Raw genomic sequence first — 19,167 nt, 5'->3', positions numbered from 1 at the left:
AGCAATAGCAATAGCAGTTAGACTTATATACCGCTTCATAGGGCTTTCGGCCCTCTCTAAGCGGTTTACAGAGTCAGCATATCGCCCCCACAGTCTGGGTCCTCATTTCACCCACCTCGGAAGGATGGAAGGCTGAGTCAACCTTTGAGCCGGTGAGATTTGAACCTGAACCGCCGAACTGCAGATAGCAGTCAGCTGAAGTGGCCTGCAGTGCTGCACCCTAACCACTGCGCCACCTCGGCTCTCTGTCTGTCTGTCTGTCTGTCTGTCTGTCTATCTATCAATCTATCTATCTATCTATCTATCTATCTATCTATCTATCTATCTATCTATCTATCTATCACCTTATTGATCAATCTATCGATCTATCAATCTATGATCTATCTATGTATCTCTACCTACCTACCTACATCTCTCTCTCTCTCTCTCTCATCTATCTATCTATCTATCTATCTATCTATCTATCTATCTATCTATCTATCTATCTATCACCTATCTATTGATCAATCTATCGATCTATCAATCTATGATCTATCTATGTATCTCTACCTACCTACCTACATCTCTCTCCCTCTCTCATCTATCTATCTATCTATCTATCTATCTATCTATCTATCTATCTATCACCTATCTATTGATCAATCTATCGATCTATCAATCTATGATCTATCTATGTATCTCCACCTACCTACCTACCTACATCTCTCTCTCTCTCTTTTTCTACCTATCATCTATCTAGCAGTAGCAATAGTTAGACTTATATACCGCTTCATAGGGCTTTCAGCCCTCTCTAAGCGGTTTACAGAGTCAGCATATCGCCCCCCACAGTCTGGGTCCTCATTTCACCCACCTCGGAAGGATGGAAGGCTGAGTCAACCTTGAGCCGGTGAGATCTGAACCACCGAACTGCAGATAGCAGTCAGCTGAAGTGGCCTGCAGTACTGCACTCTAACCACTGCGCCACCTCGGCTCTCTGTCTGTCTGTCTGTCTGTCTGTCTGTCTATCTATCTATCTATCTATCTATCTATCTATCTATCTATCTATCTATCTATCACCTTATTGATCAATCTATCGATCTATCAATCTATGATCTATCTATGTATCTCTACCTACCTACCTACATCTCTCTCTCTCTCTCTCTCATCTATCTATCTATCTATCTATCTATCTATCTATCTATCTATCTATCTATCTATCTATCTATCTATCACCTATCTATTGATCAATCTATCGATCTATCAATCTATGATCTATCTATGTATCTCTACCTACCTACCTACATCTCTCTCCCTCTCTCATCTATCTATCTATCTATCTATCTATCTATCTATCTATCTATCTATCTATCTATCACCTATCTATTGATCAATCTATCGATCTATCAATCTATGATCTATCTATGTATCTCCACCTACCTACCTACCTACATCTCTCTCTCTCTCTTTTTCTACCTATCATCTATCTAGCAGTAGCAATAGTTAGACTTATATACCGCTTCATAGGGCTTTCAGCCCTCTCTAAGCGGTTTACAGAGTCAGCATATCGCCCCCACAGTCTGGGTCCTCATTTCACCCACCTCGGAAGGATGGAAGGCTGAGTCAACCTTGAGCCGGTGAGATCTGAACCACCGAACTGCAGATAGCAGTCAGCTGAAGTGGCCTGCAGTACTGCACTCTAACCACTGCGCCACCTTGGCTCTCTGTCTGTCTGTCTGTCTGTCTGTCTGCCTATCTATCTATCTATCTATCTATCTATCTATCTATCTATTTATATCTATCTATCATCTCTATCATCTATCTATCTATCTATCAATCTATCTATCTATCTATCTATCTATCACCTATCTATTGATCAATCTATCGATCTATCAATCTATGATCTATCTATGTATCTCTACCTACCTACCTACATCTCTCTCTCTCTCTTTTTCTACCTATCATCTATCTAGCAATAGCAGTTAGACTTATATACCGCTTCATAGGGCTTTCAGCCCTCTCTAAGCGGTTTACAGAGTCAGCATATCGCCCCCAACAATCTGGGTCCTCATTTCACCCACCTCGGAAGGATGGAAGGCTGAGTCAACCTTTGAGCCGGTGAGATTTGAACCGCCGAACTGCAGATAACAGTCAGTCAGTTGTCAAGCATCTGAATGTAAATCACGTGACCATGGGGATGTTGCAGTGATCACAGGTGTGAAAGATGGTCGTAAGGCACTTCTTTCAGTGCGGTGGTTACTCAGTGAACTGTTGTAAGTTGAGGACTACCGGTACTTCATATTGCTTTGGCGTGACTGCACTCTGGTGTGTGTTCTCATCCTGGTAGTGTCCACCGAAACAACAGTTGTGAGATTCATTTGATAACACTGAACCACAAACTAGCCTACCACATTTCAGCCAATGTTCACAGATACCTGCCCAACACATCTTAAGGTGCTCCGTATTCTAGCCTACATCCCACACTGGTGGTTTACCACAACTCCATCCCACCCTTTTTCCCATGACTGCACTGTGCTGGCTTCATCTCATTCCCAGCTCAAGGTGAAACAGTCATTCCTAGCGTAGGTGTGCAGATAATCCTTGACTTAATTACTGTAATTGAGCCCATACATATGGTTTTAAAGCAGGGGTGGGTTCCTGCCAGTCCTAACCTCTTTTATAGGTTCCGTATTTTTCTTTAAAATTTACTATTTTTTCTTTAAAACTAGGATATATTAAGCATATTGACATGTAGCAGAAATAACACCAATGAGAGGAGGAGTGGGAAACAGAAGGGAGAAGAAAGATGGGAAGAGAAGGATAGGAGAGAGGGTAAGGAGGGGGAGATGAGGAGGATAAGGAGGAGTGGAATGAAGAGAGAGGAGCAGTATATAGGATAGGAGAGAGGAAGAGTGGGAAACAGAGGAGAGAAGAAAGATGGGAAGAGAGGGATAGGAGAGAGGAAGAGTGGGAAACAGAGGAGAGAAGAAAGATGGGAAGAGAGGGATAGGAGAGAGGAAGAGTGGGAAACAGAGGAGAGAAGAAAGATGGGAAGAGAGGGATAGGAGAGAGGAAGAGTGGGAAACAGAGGACAGAAGAAAGATGGGAAGAGAGGGATAGGAGAGAGGAAGAGTGGGAAACAGAGGAGAGAAGAAAGATAGGAAGAGAGGGATAGGAGAGAGGGTAAGGGGGGAAGATGAGGAGGATAAGGAGGAGTGGAATGAAGAGAGAGGAGAAGGAGAAAGGAAGGGGAAGTAGAGTAGAAAAGAATGATGGAGGGAGGATAGAAAGTTGGAGGGTGGTAGAAGAAAGAGGTGTATGGAGAGCAGAAGAGCTATAATGGGTTTCTATTTTTCTGGGCATTGTTGACAAGAGGAACTGATGTAATTATTATTTAATACTATACAATACGGGCTATGTATAGTATACATGTGAGTGTGTGTTATGAAAATGAAAATGGAAATAAAAAATATTCATAAAAAGAAGAAGAGGTTCCACACATCTACAGGGCCGAACTGGTTCCAGCTTCCTCCCCCCCGCCCGTCCGCACATCATCAAGATGATGAGCGAGAGGAGGAATTCTGGGAGTTGAAGTCCACCAGTCTTAAAGCTGTCAAGATTGAAAAACGCTGCTTTTAAATGTCAAAAGATCTACAGACTGCAGTAATATTAGCACTGCAGTTTTAGGCTTCAGATTAATCCTGTATCCATCCACAACGGTGTGGGTTCCAGTTCTAACCAGCTGTAACCTCATCTATAGAAGAGGTTCCACACATCTGCAGTGCCTTTTAGAACCGCTTCCAGCTCCCTCCCCCCCGTCCGCCCGCATATCATCAAGATGAAGAGTGAGAGGAGGAATTCTGGGAGTTGAAGTCCACAAGTCTTAAAGCTGTCAAGTTCGAACACCCCTGGAGTTTTTTTTCTAAAGGGTTAGGGGTGCAAGGGTCTTGTAACTTGGCAGCTTTAAGACTTGCGTGCTTCAAATGCCAGAGTTTCTGAGCCAACATTTTGGTTGCTAAGCAAGAGCGTTGTTAAATGAGTTTCACCACATTTTACAAGTTGGCCACGCCCACCCAGTCACATGGCTGTCAAGCCACTCCCACCCAGTCACATGGCTGTCAAGCCACTCCCACTTGGTCACATGGCCGTCAAGCCACTCCCACTTGGTCACATGGCCGTCAAGCCACTCCCACAAAGCAGGCCACACCTACAGAAGAGGTTCTAAAAAATTTTGAAACTCAACACTGGTTTTAAGTCATGATAGTTGTTAAGAGTCTCACAACAGATTTTACAACATTTTCTGTAGTGGAGTGTTAAGAGGACACAACAGTTGTTAAGTGAAACCATTTTTATCAATGGGTGGTTGTATTTTTTGCCAGAAACCGGAACAAAACACCAGAAACTAGCCGAAACACACTTAAAATTGCAATCATGTGATCATAGCTAACACTGCAATTGGCTGTAAATGAAAATATTTTTATACACCCACACAGATCAAATAAACATAGGAGGAACCAATTTCAAAAATCGATTGCACAAGTCAACAATAAGATTTTTTCAATAAGTATACAGGCAGTCCTTGATTTACGATCACGGTTGAGCCCCAAATTTATGTTGCTAGGTGAGACATCTGTTAAGTGAGTTTTGCCCCATTTTATCTTGCCACAGTTGTTAAGTTGTTAAGTGAATCACTGCAGTGGTTAAATTAGCAACATGGTTGCTGCTAAATAAATCGGGTTTCCCTGTTGGACTTTGTTTGTCAGAAAGTCTCAAAAGGTGATCCAGAGGTGGGTTCCTACCAGTTCGCACCAGTTCGGTAGAACCGGTTCGTCAAATCTACCGAACCGGTTAGAAGAGGTTCCACCAGTGGACCCGGAAAGCAGGCCACACCTACAGAAGAGGTTCCAAACATTTTTGAACCCCACCTCTGCCACACACACACAGAGAAAGAGAAAGAAAGAAATAAAGAAAAAAGAAAAAAGAAAGAAAAAGTGAGAGATGAAAGAAAAAAAGGAAAAAGGGACAGACAAAAGGAAGGAAACAGAGAGAGAGAGAGAGAGAGAGAGAGAGAGAGAGAGAGAGAGAGAAAGAAAGAAAGAAAGAAAGAAAACACATGGCTGGCAAGCCACTCCCACCAGGTCACATGGGGTGTCAAGCCACTCCCACAAAGGAGGCCACACCCACAGAGTAGGTTCGAAAAATTTTTGAAACCCACCACTGAGGTGATCATGTGCAACCGTCATAAATATGAGTTAGTTGCCAAGCGTCTGAATTTTGTTCATGTGACGATGGAGAAGATGCAACGTTCTTAAGTGAAAAACGGTCATAAGTCACTTTTTTTCAGTGCCTTTCCACTAAATGGACTGTTGTAAGTCAAAGACTATCTGTATTACCTCTGGTTCATGGAATGTATAGAGGTTTAAGCAACAATCTCTTCCCCCCTTCCCTTTATTCTGATCAGAAAGTCCATTAAGGAGGAAAAGATGGAATATATTTTTGATTGATAGAATTAGGAGTCAATTATGCAGCTCATAGTCACTTTAATGATGAGATTTTTTCCACATTTTCCACCACCACATGAATTTTCCACATTTGGTATCCCTATGCATGTCTCTGAGTGTATATAGGAACACACACCCACATAATTCTTTATCTTTATGTCTCTGTTTATGCTTGAGAAAACAGAATGTTTAATATTTTCTATTCTGGAACTTCAGGATGGCTTAAACTATCCGGTTTAACCACAAATCTTAATGTTGCAATTTATTATTCTTAATGTAGGGCATAACATTTGATCTTGTATCATCATTTCTGCTGCATTCTATTCTAGAATTCTGATTAGACGATTTTATGAATTGTGGGGATTTTTAGTGGCTTATTTAAGCTTTCGTGCTGGAAATCTAAGGAAATGGTAGAAATCCTCAGCTTCAATTTGAATAATTTTTCTATTCATACCAAGGTACCTGGTTGATTTTCTTGAAACAGGTTTCGTAACCATAGAAGTTTCCTAATCCGATTGTAAACAGAAGGCGCGATTCCTAGCTCAAATTAAGGAAGGTTCATACATTGAGATGTCCAACATCCAGAAAAACCAGGTTGAAGATCTGTTCCAGTGTCTGAAATCCAGGTGTGGAAGAGTCAAGAATGACTTTTATGGATCATTGAGTAGCATATTATGGCTGTTCCCCCAAATTACATCTTGACTCCAAAGAAATTACATTTGTAATTTTCATCCTTCCTATAGCTGGATGTGCTCTGAAGTTGGTCTAATTTTAGGATCTAATCTTACAGTTTTAGTTATCACTGGTTGTCTTCAGAGGGGATGGCAGACAGACAGCAAGATAATTCCGTTATGGTAGATTATGTGTTGACTTCCAGGCTGCATAGCAGACAAATAAGAAAAATGCAAGCCAATTATTATTCCATAAAAATGTACTTCAAATTAAAAATATAGTCAGAAGAATGATGTGAAATTCCAAGAACCGAGCAGTCAGGATAATATGACAGGAACTGGAACAGATTAGAGTAGATTTGTTTATAGCAAATTGACTGAAGCTTGGCTAGAAGTTTTTATACTCAGAATTATACTCTGGCTATTTCTCTCCCCCAGCAAGTTTTTTCAGATACGAGATAAAACTTTGGGTGTTTTCAGAAAGGATCGTTTACAACCCCTGACGCATTTTGGGGGAATTCCGAAGAGAACTAGCTCCTCTCACAGTTGAGTTATTGATCCATGACTTTGTCCACAAGAATATTGGTAGTCCTTGACTTACAACAGTTCATTTAGTTTAAGAGCAAAGTTTCAAAGTTTAATAGCATTTGTATGCCGCCCAATCCCGAAGGACTCCGGGCGGCTAACAATACAATAAATCAAAAGAATAGAAGAAAGAAAAGATAGATTTAAAAAACACACCATGCACTCCATTCCAAGTGGGGCTGGACCGTATTTTGGGGTCAACAGCCCCAGGCCTGCCGGAACAGCCAGGTTTTAGTGGCCTTACGGAAAGCCGAGAGGGTGGGAAGGGTCCGGATCTCTGTGGGGAGATCATTCCACAGGGCCGGGGCAGCTACAGAGAAAGACCTCCCCCCGAGTAGTCGCCTACCGGCATTGCCCGGTCGACGGTACCCGGAGGAGGCCCAATCTGTGTGATCTTATAGGTTGTTGGGAGGTATGTGGCAGGAGGCGGTCCCGTAGGGTTTCAGGCGGTTCGCGGCGGTCCCCGCGAACCGGTTGGTTGGCGAACCCGGAAGTAAGTAACTTCCGGGAACGCCGAAGGATCCACCCGCCCGCCCGCGTTTCTTACCCGGTTTTGATGAGTTCTGCGCTTCCACGCATGCGCAGAACGCATACAGCGCCTGCGCGATCCTCCAGGAGCAGCTGGAGCATCGCACAGGCGCTAGTACGCATGCGTGCACTGCGCGCGTGCACGAGGACGCCGCCGGCCCTGTTCCAACCGAACCAGTTGGAACGGGGCGAGAAACCCACCCCTGCCTGAGCCCCTTTTGTAACCTTCTGACAAAATCAATGGGGAAGCCAGATTCACTCAACAATTGTGTCACTAACTTAACTGCAATGATACACTTAACAACTGTGGCAAGAACGGTCGTAAAATGGGGCAAAGCTCACTTAACAAATGTTTCACTTAGAACTGAAATTTTGGGCTTAATTGTGGTCATAAGTCAAGGACTACCTATAGATAGAAATAAATCCACTAATCAAACCTAATATAGAAAGTGATGTGAACCTCCAATTTTTGAATTAGGCCAAAGGCTGCAACTCGCCCTGTATTCCCCTAACAAAACTCCCTTTTTATCAGGACTGTCCAAGGCATCTTTCCATTTCTTTCTTTCTTTCTTTCTTTCTTTCTTTCTTTCTTTCTTTCTTTCTTTCTTTCTTTCTTTCTTTCTTTCTTTCTCTTTCTTTCTTTTTCTTTTTCTTTCTCTTTCTTTCTTTCTTTTTCTTTCTTTCTTTTTTCTTTCTTTTTCTTTCTTTCTTTTTTTCTTTTTCTTTCTTTCTCTTTCTTTCTTTTTCTTTCTTTTTCTTTTTCTTTCTTTCTTTCTTTTTCTTTCTTTTTCTTTCTTACTTTCTCTTTCTTTCTTTCTCTTTCTTTCTTTCTTTCTTTCTTTTTTCTTTCTTTTTCTTTCTTTCTTTTTTTCTTTCTTTCTTTTTCTTTCTCTCTTTCTTTCTTTCTTTCTTTCTTTTCTTTTTCTTTCTTACTTTCTTTCTCTTACTTTCTTTCTTTCTCTTTCTTTCTTTCTTTTTTCTTTCTTTTTCTTTCTTTCTTTTTCTTTCTCTTTCTTTCTTTCTTTCTTTCTCTTTCTTTCTTTCTCTTTCTTTCTTTCTTTCTCTTTCTTTCTTTCTCTTTCTTTCTTTCTTTCTTTCTTTCTCTTTCTTTCTTTCTCTTTCTTTCTTTCTTTCTCTTTCTTTCTTTCTCTTTCTTTCTTTCTCTTTCTTTCTTTCTCTTTCTTTCTTTCTCTTTCTTTCTTTTTCTTTCTTTCTTTCTTTCTCTTTCTTTCTTGTCCTTCCTTCCTTCCTTCCTTCCTTCCTTCCTTCCTTCCTTCCTTCCTTCTTTCCTTTCTGCTGTTGTGGGTTTGAAGCCAGCCAATGGACAGCGTCAGACTCACCTGACAGGTAAGCTTAGAATAACAGAACCACCTGATCCTCTAATACAGGACCCTTGGAAGTGAATATGAATTTTATATCCTGAATGTGCTATATTTGATTCCTCCCCCCCCCTACCATTTTAGTTTCTCTCTCTGTGGCAGCTTGTTAATCACTGTAACCTGGCAACTAGAAATATGCAGTCACGTAAATTCTGCAAATCCTATTAACATTTGGGCTGCTACCTCTTCTTGTGAATGTCAGCCTTTGCTTTTCGAAGAGCAAAATTTTTGGCAAGCAACATCTCGGTTGCTTTCCCTTCTCCTCCTCCTCCCTATCTCCTCCCCCAGTAGCACCGCTACGTCCTGAAACATCCATTAGAAATAAAAAAGAGTTAGATAGACTACTTTTATCCCTTGGAGGAATAGACTTGCTTCTCTCCTGCATTTCAGTTAAACCTCTTTTGCCCGGAAGACAATCCAAGAACAAAAAATGTGTAATATCTACGCCAGGGGCAGATTTCCAATTTTCCATTCGCTTCTGGCCCTAGTCCATCTGAATGTATAGGAAGGGAGGCGCGACTATCCGGTTGGGAAGTTTTGAGTGAAGTCTGTGCTAAACCAAAAGGAATTGAATTCTTTTACCTGTATGTTTATTAGGTTCCACCACAAAACCGCGGACGACAAAATCGCGGTCGACGAAAGCGCGTATGTGACGTCATCACAGCGCGACGAAAAAGATTGAAAAATGTAAAAATAAAGCGAAAACCTTACCCTACCCCCCCCAAACCTAACCCTAAACCTAACCCTAAACCTAACCCTTAACCTAACCCTAAACCTAACCCTAAACCTAACCCTAAACCTAACCCTAAACCTAATCCTTAACCTAACCCTAACCCTAAACCTAACCCTTAACCTAACGCTAAACCTAACCCTAACCCTAACCCTTAACCTAACCCTAAACCTAACCCTTAACCTAACCCTAAACCTAACCCTAAACCTAACCCTTAACCTAACGAAAAACCTAACGCTAACCCTTAACTTAACGCTAAACGTAACGCTAACGCTCTAAACCTAACCCTAACCCTTAACCTAACCCTAACCCTAACCCTTAACCTAACCCTAACCCTAACCCTAACCCTTAACCTAACCCTAACCCTAACCCTTAACCTAACGCTTACCTTTATGTGAATCGGCTTGCTGTAATTTAATTTTTATTTCAATTTTTCGATCTTTTTCGTCGCGTTGTGATGACGTCACATACGCGATTTCATCGACCGCGCTTTTGTGGAACGCGCTTTTGACGGGTCACGTGTTTATTAAACTCCATCCTGCCTTTCCTTCAGCTGACCAATTTAGCAATCCTTCTGTCCTTCATATCCCTTTGGATGGGCTGACAGAAACGGACTAATTCCAAATCTCTCTGTGAGTTCCTATGCCTGAACAACAGACAGCATTTCTTAACCCGGTATTTCTCAATCTCGAAAAATGTTTAAGATCTGTGGACTTCCAACTCCCAGAATCCCCCAGCCAGCATGGATGAAAAGCTGTAAGTAGGGCTGACTGGGGGGGGGGGATTCTGGGAGTTGAAGTCCAGAGATTGTAAAGTTACCAAGGTTGAGAAACACTGCCTTAACTATTACACCATCCTGGTTTCCTTGAAATCAACACTGGAAATCCTTACAGCAATTCAATTCAATTCAATTTATTAGATTTATGGGCCGCCCAAGGACTCCGGGCGGTTTACAAAGAACAAGAAAAGAAAAACAAAATAAAATAAGAAAATTTAAAAATTCCCCAACAGGCATACGTTCTGATCGGGGCTGGACCCTACATAATAAGGTCAACAGCCCCAGGCCTGCCGATACAGCCAGGTTTTAACAGCTTTTCTGAAGACCATGAGAATGGGTGAGGTCCGGATCTCTGGGGGTAGCTCATTCCACAGGGTCGGAGCAGCCACAGAGAAGGCTCTCCTCCGGGGTCCCGCCAGCCAACACTGTCCGGCTGACGGCGTCCTAAGGAGGCCCACCCTGTGGGATCTTATCGGCCGTTGGGAGGTATGTGGCAGTAGGCGGTCTCGCAGATACGCTGGTCCTGAGCCATGTAGGGCTTTAAAGGTAATAACCAACACCTTGAATTGCATCCGGAGACCAATTGGCAGCCAGTGCAGCTCGCGGAGGATAGGTGAAATATGCGTGTATCTCGGTACACCCAATATCGCTCGCGCGGCTGCATTCTGGACTAGCTGTAGTCTCCGAACGCTTTTCAGGGGTAGCCCCATGTCGAGCGCATTGCAATAATCCTTGCAATAAGCAAGGAGAAGTGGCTTTAAGGTGAGACCGCCGAGAAGCTGGGTAGTAAAATGTTGGCTTGTTGTTACAAATCAGCAGTAGCTGGACGCAGCTACCAGTCTCCAGGTTCCTCCTTCCCAACCAACAGAGTTCTGGAATGTTTTTTTTTTTTGAGGCGGAAGGCAGAAATCCAACGAAAAGCTTCCATCCTGCCAGACCTTCTGGTTCCCTTAAGCTTCCTAACAAGCTGACATATGGCTTTTCATTTACGGCCTTTCGAATATACTTGCTCAAAACTGAAAAGAAAACCCCGTGAAGCTGTTTCCGTACCCCAGTTTGTTATTATTCAAGGTTTAAGCCTCCCTCTCGTCTCACCGAAGGGATGATTCCGTTTCAGGAGTAATCAGCTGCGCTTCCATTATTTAAAAGATGTTTTTAGTCAGTTCCCATTTTTGTCAGAAGCTGTAAGCCTTAAGTTAAATTATGAATAGCTTCTTGTAGGCATTAGAAGGTTCTGATCAATTATATTTGTGACCTTTTTCTTTTGCTAGATGTTTGGAATTAGCCTTTGTGTACTTACAAAATTGTTTTTGGCAGCCGATTCTGAATATCTGCCAACTAAACTATTTACTATACATGAAGGAGGAACCAGCCTATTGAAACAAGAAGACCAATCAAACACTATCCTTATACCATGCTTTATACTGGCGTTATTCAACCTTAGCAATTTCAAGATGGGTGGACTTCAACTCCCAGAATTCCTCGGCGGTTCCACCACAAATCCGCGAAGCCCTTATCCGCGGAGACATAAGCGCGAAGACTAATTCGCGCCGTTCGAAGCGCTAAGGAAAAACGCGACCCTACCGCGATGACATAATCGCGGAGGGCAAATCCGCGCATTCCCAAGCACTCAGTACCCTAACCCTAACCCTAACCCTAACCCTAACCCTAACCCTAAACCTAACCCTAAACCTAACCCTAATCCTAATCCTAAACCTAACCGTAAACCTAACCGTAAACCTAACCCTAACCCTAACCCTAAACCTAACCCTAAACCTAACCCTAACCCTAACCCTAACCCTAAACCTAACCCTAACCCTAACCCTAACCCTAACCCTAACCCTAACCCTAAACCTAACCCTAAACCTAACCCTAAACCTAACCCTAACCCTAAACCTAACCCTAAACCTAAGCCTAACCCTAACCCTAAACCTAAACCTAACCGTAAACCTAACCCTAAAACAAACCCCTAAACCTAATCCTAACCCTTACCTTAATTGAAGTCGGCTTTCTGCCGCGGCGCCGTTTTAAAGCGCCCTTCTGTTGCCGCGCTGTTGTCGCGGCGGTGATGACGCGCGGTGATGACGTCGCGGCTTTAGCGACGCGCTTATGTCTCCGCGGATAAGGGCTTCGCGGTTTTGTCGTGCCACGTTCCCTCGGCTAGTGCAGTTGGCTGGTGGAATTCTGGGAGCTAAAAGCCCAAGGTTCTTACAATTGCCCAGATTGAGAAACGCTTCCTCTATACAAAGGAATACTTGAATTGGAAAGGTTTCCTAGGATTTTCAATAGATCTTTGCTGATTTGTCATTTATTTTTATTTATTTTTACATCCATTACATTATTCACTTTAATGGCAACTTGTGGTATGCAGAGTGCAGAAAAGAAGCAGGACATAGTAAGCTGAAGACATTAAAAACATTCAGTGACCATTTGAGGTTACAACGGCTCTGAAAATTGTGACTTACGACCGTTTTCCCCACTTACAATCATTGCAGCAACCCCATGTTCAAAATTCGGATGTCTGGCCACTGGTGTGTATTTATGGCAGATGCACTGGTCCAGAATGCAGCCGCGTGAGCGATATTGGGTGTACCGAGGTACACCCACGTTACACCTATCCTCCGCGAGCTGCACTGGCTTCCTATTGGTCTCCGGACGCAATTCAAGGTGTTGGTTATCACCTTTAAAGCCCTACATGGCTTAGGGCCAGCGTACCTGCGAGACCGCCTACTGCTACATACCTCCCAACGGCCGGTGAGATCCCACAGGGTGGGCCTCCTTCAGATGCCGTCAGTCGGACAATGTCGGCTGGCGGCCCCCCGGAGGAGAGCCTTCTCTGTGGCTGCTCCGACCCTTTGGAACGAACTACCCCTAGAAATCCGGACCTCACCCACTCTCATGGCCTTCAGAAAAGCGGTAAAAACCTGGCTATTCCAGCAGGCCTGGGGCTGTTGACCTCATTGTTGAGGTCCAGCCCTGATCATAACGAATGGATGTGTGTTGATTTTAACCTGTTTTTTATTTTTTATTTTTTATTATTTTCCTTCTTCCTTCGTTGTTAAGCCGCCTGGAGTCCTCCGGGATTGGGCGGCCTATAAATCGTACCAATAAACAATAAACAATAATAAACACTGTATTACCACCATTTGTAATCTTCCCAGCCAACAAGCAAAGTCAAAGGGAGAAGTCAGATTCACTTAATGACCGCATGATTCCCTTAACATCTGCAGTAATTTTGCTTAACAATTGTGGCAAAAAAAGGTTGCAAAATGGGGCAACTGCTTTGCTTAACCACAGGCATTTTGGGCTCAATTGTGGTTATGTAAATCAAGGACTATCTGTATCACACTTCTTTTAATTCCTTAATGCTCCCCCTTTGTTGCATTCCGTTTACTTTTATAGGGTTTTCTTTTTTCTTTTTGGCATCTCTGAAGGAGGATTTTAGGGACTGAACTAAAAGCCACACCCGAAGAAATTTTCCAAGGGGAAGCAAACTATTGGATCAGCTGTATGGTGTCAAATCAGGTTAACTCTCTGCCAGGGAAACTGAAATGGTCATCTCAGCCGTAAAACATTTAGCAGCTCAAGGAATGCCAATAAGTTAGGAAATAATACTGGAAGCTGAGCAGCAAAACTTTGGGAAAGGCAAACGAAGACAACTTCCTAGAAAGAAATCTAGGAAGCCTGCACACATTTGTGGAAAGTTATCGCCCAGCCCTCTCCCAGAAAAAAAAAAAAAAAAAGAAATATCCTAGGAAATATTGAAATGGCAGAATATTATATTTCCCTGGGTGTGAAAAGGAAGAGACATGTTTTAAAAGAGAGAATAGCTCCCTGCAGCTTCCTGCCCCCCCACCCACTTTTGTCAATGGGCCATTAAGGCGGCCAAGCTAGTCCCTTTACATAACAAAGGCTTCTCCACTTCAGCTGCAGGGGGAAATATTGAAAAGGCAGAATATTTCTCTGGATGTGAAAAGAAAGAAACGTGTGTTAAAAGACAGAATAGCTGCCTGTAGCTTCCTGCCCATCCCCACTTTGTCAATGGGCCATTAAGAAGGCCAAGCTAGTCCCTTTACCTAATAAAGGCTTCTCCACTGCAGCTGCAGGGGGAAATATTGAAAAGGCAGAATATTTCTCTGGATGTGAAAAGAAAGAAAGACGTTTTAAAAGACAGAATAGCTGCCTGTAGCTTCCTGCCCATCCCCACTTTAAGAAGGCCAAGATAGTCCCTTTACATAATAAAGACTTCTCCACTTCAGATCCAGGGGTGATGGGATTAAGGAATGATAATATTGGCCCTTTACCCAACTCACCACATGGCATCTGAGAGACACTCAACCAAACCTGGATTCAAAACGCAGCCTAGAGAGTTGCCCCTGCATGGGCCCATGGGAGTCTCACAACCAACCAGAATACAAGATCAAAGGCCAGATAGGGCATAAAGCCAGGGATTTTCAGCATCTCAGTCCTTCCTTCTCTTCTTCTCCACCAACATTGAAGCATGTGATCACCTTTTTCTGTTCAGGAGCTCAAGCCATGTGGTTCTTGTCCACCGTTAATTTAGAGCAAATTTGTGCAAAACTAGCATTGTCATTAAAATAAAAAGGCTTCCTGTGCATATTAAGAGCCGAGGTGGCGCAGTGGTTAGGGTGCACTACTGCAGGTAGTAGCCAGATGGCATTGGCTGGTGGACGGAACCCGGAGGAGGCCTAGTCTGTGAGATCTAACGGGTCTTTGGGAGGTAATTGGCAGCAGGCGGTCTCTCAAGTACCCAGGTCCAATACCATGAAGGGCTTTACAAGTTACGACTAGCACTTTGAAGCGTATCCGGAGACCGATCGGTAGCCAGTGCAGCTCGCGGAGGATAGGTGTAACGTTATGATTGGATAATTAAAATTTCAGAAGACCCAAAGTGTTACATAGTGCATAAACTAAAGAACTGTCTCAATCTGCTTCCTCCCCCCTCTCTCAAACACACACAACACACACACACACACACACACACACACACACAAAGTTGCACCAGGAGGATGAAGTTTGAATTCCTCCCCCTCCCTCCGACCCACACGTACCTTTTCCAGCTTGTGTCAGAGAGGATTTCAACTCTGCTCTTTCCTGCCATCATGAAAAGAAAAAAAAAATGTAAAAGGAAAAAGGCAAGAGCGGAGGTCAGGCTGAGCTAGTTGCTCCCAGAGTCATTGTGGGGATGACTCTGCTTAACTGTTTAAAAAAAAGCCTCTAAAAAGCGCCCTCTACAGGAGGAGGCAGGAGAACGACGTGCCTCATCTACATCAGGAATTGTTCGGCTTTTAACCCTTGCTTAACTCTGCTCGAGTGATCATAAAGTCAGACTAAAGGAGGCACATGGTTCTCCCGTTTCCTCCTGTAGAGGGCACTTTTTAGAGGCTTTTTTAAACAGTTAAGCACTAAGCAGAGTCATCCATGGTGACTCTGGCAGCAACCAGAGCCAAGGTGGCGCAGTGGTTAAATGCAGCACTGCAGGCTACTGCTAGATCAGCAGTTCAGCGGTTCAAATCTCACCGGCTCAGGGTTGACTCAGCCTTCCATCCTTCCGAGGTGGGTAAAATGAGGACCCAGATTGTTGGGGGCAATATGCTGACTCTCTGTAAACCGCTTAGAGAGGGCTGAAAGCCCTATGAAGCGGTATATAAGTCTACTGCTATTGCTATTGCTATTGCTAACTAGCTCAGCCTTTTTCCTTTTAATTTATTTTTTCTTTCCATGATGACAGTGGTGAGGCTCTGCCTCTCCTGACTGCACGTCCCTACTTTAAAGACACATAAATTTCAATTCTCAGATTTCTGTGAATCAAAGTCTACATAGCTTAAAGTTGCCAAGATTGAGAAACACTGCTATAAGGTGTATATTGATATGCATGTATTAATTATAGTGTAATTTCCCATTTGGTATAAGTCAAATCCTCCTGTAACTGTTTATCTGGCAGTAGGTCTTGGCTGGGATTTTTAGCTATTAACATTGCAACATCAATTCTGCAAATAATTATCCTGCTGAACAAGAAGGAGATGCTTATAATCTCACATTTTCTACTAGTGTGGTGCCAGGAGTAACAAAACAGATTCCAGGATTCGGTCAGGCAACCAATAGGCTCAGTGGTGGGTTTCAAAAAATTTTTGGAGCCTCTTCTGTAGGTGTGGCCTGCTTTCCGGGTCCACTGGTGGAACCTCTTCTAACAGGTTCGGTAGATTTGACGAACCGGTTCTACCGAACTGGTGCGAACTGGTAGGAACCCACTTCTGAATAGGCTAGAAGGCAAGATGCAGCTAATGTCATTGATTAACTGCTCTGGTTATATAAAGCAGTAGTACTGAAATATCATGGAGAATAGAAAACCCTGATTCTTTTTTTTTAGGGGAGGGGGGTTGCTGTGGGTTTCAAACAAGAATGGACAAGCTATTAAGGTTTTTTCTTCTTCTCAAATCTGCAGAACTTGACCAAAGGGAAATATTCAAAGAAAAACACAGCTGTTTTTCTTTTTTTATACACTCAAAGTTTCTCAATCCTCATGCCACACTTACCTTTGGGAGGTTCTTGCTAACCAGCTTAGATCCTTAAAAGATATGTGATGATATCAGGAAAGGAGACAGCTATACAGCACTACAGAAAATTGGCTTTCGCAATGCATAAAAAGCTATCATTTCAGAAAACAGGTGTAGTCTAGAGAGCTTTTTCCAGCAATGCCACCATCTTGCCTTTCCCTGAGATTCAATTCAATTCAATTCAATTTATTAAATTTATATGCCGCCCTTTTCCCCCGAAGGGGACTCAAGGCGGCTCACAACTCGAACCGGGGAGGGGAATACAGACAAAAGATTTAAAAACAACAACATAACAATATATAATTTAAAAACTCACAACAGTCACACCATTCGAGGGGGGGGCAACAGCTCTTTAGCCCCAGGCCTGTCGGAACAGCCAGGTTTTAAGGGCTATGCGGAAGGGCTGGAGGGTGGTGAGGGTTCGAATCTCCACGGGGAGCTCGTTCCAGAGGGTCGGAGCAGCCACAGAGAAGGCTCTCCTCCGGGTAGTCGCCAGTCGACACTGGCCGGCGGATGGGATTCGGAGGAGGCCTAATCTGTGGGATCTAATCGGTCTGGTGGAGGTAATTGGCAGCAGGCGGTCTCTCAAGTACCCAGGTCCAATACCATGAAGGGCTTTATAAGTGATGACTAGCGCCTTGAAGCGTATCCGGAGACCAATAGGCAGCCAGTGCAGCTCGCGGAGGATAGGTGTTACGTGGGTGAACCGAGGTACACCCACGATCGCTCGCGCGGCTGCATTCTGGACAAGCTGAAGTCTCCGAATGCTCTTCAAGGGCTGCCCCATGTAGAGCACGTTGCAGTAGTCCAGATGCCAATAATCTTTGGCAATACTGTATTCCTACACCGCCATATGTGATCAAGCGGAACCTACACTATTATAAATCATCTAGGTCCCAAATACAGTCAACAATTGAAAATTGTTACAAATATAAGTAGTTTGGAATAATATTTCTAAGAAAAAGCAATAGCAATAGCAGTTAGACTTATATACCGCTTCATAGGGCTTTCAGCCCTCTCTAAGCTGTTTACAGAGTCAGCATATTGCCCCCAACAACAATCCGGGTCCTCATTTTACCCACCTTGGAAGGATGGAAGGCTGAGTCAACCCTGAGCTGGTGAGATTTGAACAGCCGAACTGCAGAACTGCAGTCAGCTGAAGTAGCCTGCAGTGCTGCATTTAACCACTGAGAAGGAAGGGCTGAGATGCTGAAAGTCCCTGGTTTTATGCCCTCTCTGGCCTTTGATCTTGTGCTTGTATTCTGATTGGTTGTCAGACTTCCATGGGCCCATGCAGGGGCAACTCTCTAGGCTGCGTTTTGAATTCAGGTTCGGTTGAGTTTTTCTCAGATGCCATGTGGTCAGTTGGGTGAAGGGCCAACATTATCATGCCTTAATCCCATTGCCCCTGGAGCTGAAGGGGAGAAGTCTTTATTATGTAAAGGGACTATCCTGGCCTTCTTAATGGCCCATTGACAAAGTGGGGATGGGCAGGAAGCTACAGGCAGCTATTCTGTCTTTTAAAACACGTTTCTTTCTTTTCACATCCAGATAAATATTCTGCCTTTTCAATATTTCCCCCTGCAGCTGCAGTGGAGAAGCCTTTATTATGTAAAGGGACTAGCTTGGCCTTCTTAATGGCCCATTGACAAAGTGGGGATGGGCAGGAAGCTACAGGCAGCTAGCTATTCTGTCTTTTAACACATGTTTCTTTCTTTTCACATCCAGAGAAATATTCTGCCTTTTCAATATTTCCCCCTGCAGCTGCAGTGGAGAAGCCTTTATTATGTAAAGGGACTAGCTTGGCCTTCTTAATGGCCCATTGACAAAGTGGGGATGGGCAGGAAGCTACAGGCAGCTAGCTATTCTGTCTTTTAACACACGTTTCTTTCTTTTCACATCCAGAGAAATATCCTGCCTTTTCAATATTTCCTAGGATGTTTCATTTTTTTCTGGGAGAGGGCTGGGTGATAACTTCCCACACTCTTGCTTTGGGTCCAAGTTCTCAACTCTGCCCAAAAGCCAACAGCCTGTCTTTTGATTGACAACAACCCAACCCATTCCCAAAGGCTGGGTTTCGATTCCAGGGCTAACACCAGCGCAGTGTTTCTCAACCTTGACAACTTGAAGTCCTGTGGACTTCAACTCCCAGAATTCCCCAGCCAGCTATGCTGGCTGGGGGATTCTGGGAGTTGAAGTCCTGTGGACTTCAAGTTGCCAAGGTTGAGAAACACTGAACTAGCGTCCAATATTGAATGAAATGTATGTCTCACAGCCCCCACCTCCCTTTTTTTCCCCATTTATGATCACACGCGATCATAAAGTCTCTGCCTGTTTTATGAACCTGGATCCCTTTTCTCCCCTAAAATCAAAGAGGGGGCAAGAGATCGAGCATTAGGCTCGGTTTCTCGGGAACTGCAAAAGAGGGGATCTGCAACGCT

The sequence above is a fragment of the Thamnophis sirtalis genome, unplaced genomic scaffold, assembly GCF_051295495.1.
Source record: "Thamnophis sirtalis isolate CommonGarterSnake01/CBP01778 unplaced genomic scaffold, rThaSir2_p1.2 scaffold_15, whole genome shotgun sequence".
NCBI lineage: Eukaryota > Metazoa > Chordata > Lepidosauria > Squamata > Natricidae > Thamnophis > Thamnophis sirtalis.
Note: the sequence above shows the minus strand (reverse complement) of the source record.